Source organism: Kogia breviceps, chromosome 11 (assembly GCF_026419965.1).
Source record: "Kogia breviceps isolate mKogBre1 chromosome 11, mKogBre1 haplotype 1, whole genome shotgun sequence".
NCBI classification, from domain to species: domain Eukaryota; kingdom Metazoa; phylum Chordata; class Mammalia; order Artiodactyla; family Physeteridae; genus Kogia; species Kogia breviceps.
Window position 1 is genome coordinate 34384546 of NC_081320.1, and position 3976 is coordinate 34388521.

Here is a 3976-nt window from a genome sequence, read left to right on the forward strand (position 1 = left end):
CATTCCCTCCCGCTGCCCTGGCCCCCATATCCACTTCAGTCCCTGAGTTGTCGACTCCAGGGCACCCACTGGAGTGGAATCCTGCAGTGTTTGCTCACGGGTCATTTTGGAAGAGCTGACTTTCAGTCTGAAGCTCTGCCTGTTTGCATCTGAAGAATTTGCATTTAAGGAGAGGGTGTATGAGGAAGGGGGTGTATGAGGGACAAAGGTGTCCGGGGTGCAGATGAGCCAGGACCTGACCAGCTGCCTTTTGGGTCCTCTGGTCCCATCTCTTGGTCTGTGCCTCATCTGCATCATCACTGCCCCCACTGGCACCGCTGGGCTGTTGTTGTCTGAGTGAGATTCCCCTGGTGCCCTTGCTCTCCTCCCCTCCTCCTGCTGGTTGGGGCGGGAACTGCTTGCTCTGTGGTCTCTACTCCTGAGGCACGAAGGACCCTGTAGCATGGACCTGAAGAGTGTGGGGTGTGGTCCCAAGAGCATGGGGCCCACATAGGACACAACATCAGGGCGTGACAAGTGCTAGGGCTGCCTCATCACTGACAGAGAATGTTGCCAAGATCCTGCTTGGGAGGGCATGGTGGGTGGCGTGGCACCCTAGAGGCCCCATTCCTATCCTGGAGCTTGCAAAGTGCATCCCCATGGGCTCCAGATTCACTCCATATCTCAGCCATATCACTCTGTCCAGTCTTGAACTCACAAAAACGAGCTCCCTTGTCCACAACATAGGCCTGGTCCTGTTGGTATTAGGATTCTTTAATTTAGGCGTCCTGGGATAGCAGCTCTTTTTAGGCCTGAGAAGGAACAGCTCAGGAGCGTACAACAATTTCAGATGAAACTAATATTCAATGACTATCTCTAACTACTCGGTTGTTGACTTCTATCAGTATTTATTCTCCTGGTTTTAGCTCTGATGTGGGGATTACAGAGAAGTCAACATTTAAATCTTCATTATCTGTGTATTTGTAGCTTCAGTATCATTACTGACCCATAGTTTTTTATGGTTTGAAAGAGTTATTCATTTCATGTATCATGTAGAGGATTTACAATGATGATAGGGCAATTAAGATTACAATAATGGCTAGTAAATTGTTCACATTTTCTCTACCTGTGCATCTGTTGTATGTATATGAGTTAGTTTAAATGTCAATATTAGTGAAATAATATAGAGGACTAGAGAACTTATTTTAAAAATCACTATTAATGTGTGATGATGAAAATGTAAAAGTTCTTCCATAATCGGTGATGTTGTATCTTGAGAACCTAGATGAAATTTATATGCCATAGTGATATACAGGATTTTAGCCTGTGATTTAACTTTGACCAATCTACATTACTTTTTACTTTTATCTCATTTATTGAGAAAGGCATAATTGTTATGGTGTTGGCTTGAAACTGGTTGAAAAGGACTTGAGTCCTTCCTTATTTTACACTTACATAGATAGGATTCTTGAAACATAGGATATGGTGGAGAGCATTTGTGTAACCATTCTAGGTTAGGAGTAGGAGTTTCCACTGCTAAGACTTCTTGTTTAGATGCAAATGCTTTTCAAAATATGAAGAGTATTAGCATTACTGCTGCTACTGAGATGAATGAGCCTAAAGACAAAATATTTCATGTTGTGTGTGCCTCAGGGCACACAGACTAACGTAGTGACATCCCTGAGAGGCCAAGAAAGTGCTGCAGGAAGTCATATTTACTACTACAAATATACTTGTGAAGTGAATTTTTGCTCATGCTGAGTTAACTGTAAAACCTGAGAATAGTGGGAATCCGTGTAGGAGCCTCCCATATTAGTGAAGACTGCTCCCATGGACATTAGGTCATGGAAGTGTGCTACTACATAGCATGTATCCTGGAGCACAATGTCTGGGGTTGAGTTGGCTAAGATGATTCCTGTCACGTCCCCGGACATGTTCCGGGGCCACATCCCTGTGAGAGACGAGCGGGATCTGGGGCGGGGCGCCAAGCGCCAAAGGGTTTGCTGGGTCCCTCCCGCCCTGGGCTGGGAGGTCGCCAACCCATCCACCACCCCGCGGTACCCGAGACCTCCATTCCCCTGGCTGGGCGGGCAGCGGGGCCCTGCCAGGGCGGGCTGGCCGCGGGGCTGGCGGTAAGGCGCACGCGCCAGAGAAGCTGGGCCTCAAGAGGCAGCCCGCGGTCCCCAACCCTGCGTACGGCCATACCACCCTGAACGCGCCTGATCTCGGAAGCTAAGCAGGGTCGGGCTTGGTTAGTACTTGGATGGGAGACCACCTGAGAATACTGGGTGCTGTACGCTTTTTGCCTCCCGCCCCGCCTTCTCCTTTAGTCGCCCGGGGCTGAGGCCGCCTCCGCCCCGGCCGGGCACCGCTGCAGGCCCCCACCTCCTCAGGCCCCTCCCACCACAGCGCGCGCCAGAGGGGGCGCTCCCCGCCGGCCTGGCCGGGGCTAGGGCGGCCAGAAGGCGGCTCTGGAAGGCAGCGGCACACCAGACGCTCTGGCGGTGGCTGGCCCGGATCCAGACTCCGCCGCAGGGTCGGGGCTAAGATACACGCCCATGAGTGGAAGTGCCGTATGCGCTGTAGCTCTGTTTTTTAGATGTCTTAGGAAACACCATACACTTCTGCAGAGTGGCCGTTTGCAATTTACATCCCTTCCACCAGCATAACAAGGCTCCCTTTTCTCCATGGCTTATCCTGCATTTCTGGGTTTTACACTTTTTCACGATGGCCGTTTGACCGATGCGAAGTGAGACTTCTTCGTAGTACTGATGTGCATTGCCAGCTTGTTTCATTGGCCAAAAAGGGCGTATGCGTTTTTTCCCTGAATATATTCAGGGAAAAAACGCATACGCCCTTTTGGGCCAACTGCATCATTGTTGAAATTCTGCCGCTTTTCAGGTGCTTTAAAGGCGACTCCAATCTACCTCTTGAAAACTGTTTCCTCCAATACTGCCTTGATCTCAAATCCTCTTCATTTCCTTACCTCAGTATATTTTTGGACAATTGTTATCATTTATAACACTGCAGGTTTGTGAATTGCAGTGCCCCTGAGCTCCATTTTTCAACTCGCCTTTTTGGAGTTGGCCGCAAAACCACAGGATTGCTTCAGGCCCTTTTCTGGTTCCAGGGGGCAGGCTGAGCCTTTGGTTAATTCTTCTTCCTGATTGGAAATTAGAGTGACATGTGCCTGTCCAAACACCTAGAGCTGGTCTCTCATTGGTTCCCCCTCTTCCCGTTCATCCTCTGGACAAATTGCAAACTGTACGAAACAGGAGGTTAAATAAAGGTGCTGATTCTCCAAGTGCGGAGATTGTTAGTAAAGCGGCTGGAATGGCAAACCCGAGCACCAGGGATGAAAAATGAGATGTGTTTTAGAAACATTTCCCGATCACACAATGTACCATCCTATGAGTTTCCCATGCATGTTTTAGCTGTAGGAAGATTCCCTTGAACCTGGAGAGTTGGGACCCATGGAATGGGTACCACGCAGTATTACTTTAAAGGGTCTGCATTTGCTCACCCAACCTCACCAATCCTCTTGGCCCCAAGAGTGTCCAGCCTTATGTCTCATCCAGTTGTGTGTCTAGATGTGGTCAATCAAGGTTTCATCACAGCCCCTGAAAGAATTTTGTAAGAATGTTTCTCTCTTTCACTGTTTGTTTTTTTAATTTTTATTTTTTTATAATTTATTTTTTAATGGGGTTCAGCTGATTTTCAATGCTGTGTTTATGCCGTTTTACACCCAGCTGATTCACTTACAGAGAGATATCAATAAATACTTTTTTTTTTTCGTTACGCAGGCCTCTCACTGTTGTGGCCTCTCCCGTAGTGGAGCACAGGCTCCGGACGCGCAGGCTCAGCGGCCATGGCTCACAGGCCCAGCCGCTCCATGTCATGTGGGATCTTCCCGGACCAGGGCACGAACCCATGTCCCCTGCATCGGCAGGCAGACTCTCAACCACTGCGCCACCAGGGAAGCCCAATAAATACTTTT

The 3976-nt window shown here is 48.9% G+C and overlaps 1 pseudogene; it reads left to right on the forward strand.

The window, feature by feature from the left end:
* The first annotated feature begins 2170 nt into the window (after window positions 1-2170).
* LOC131765991 (5S ribosomal RNA) lies at window positions 2171-2279 on the forward strand (annotated as a pseudogene).
* The last annotated feature ends 1697 nt before the right edge of the window (window positions 2280-3976 follow it).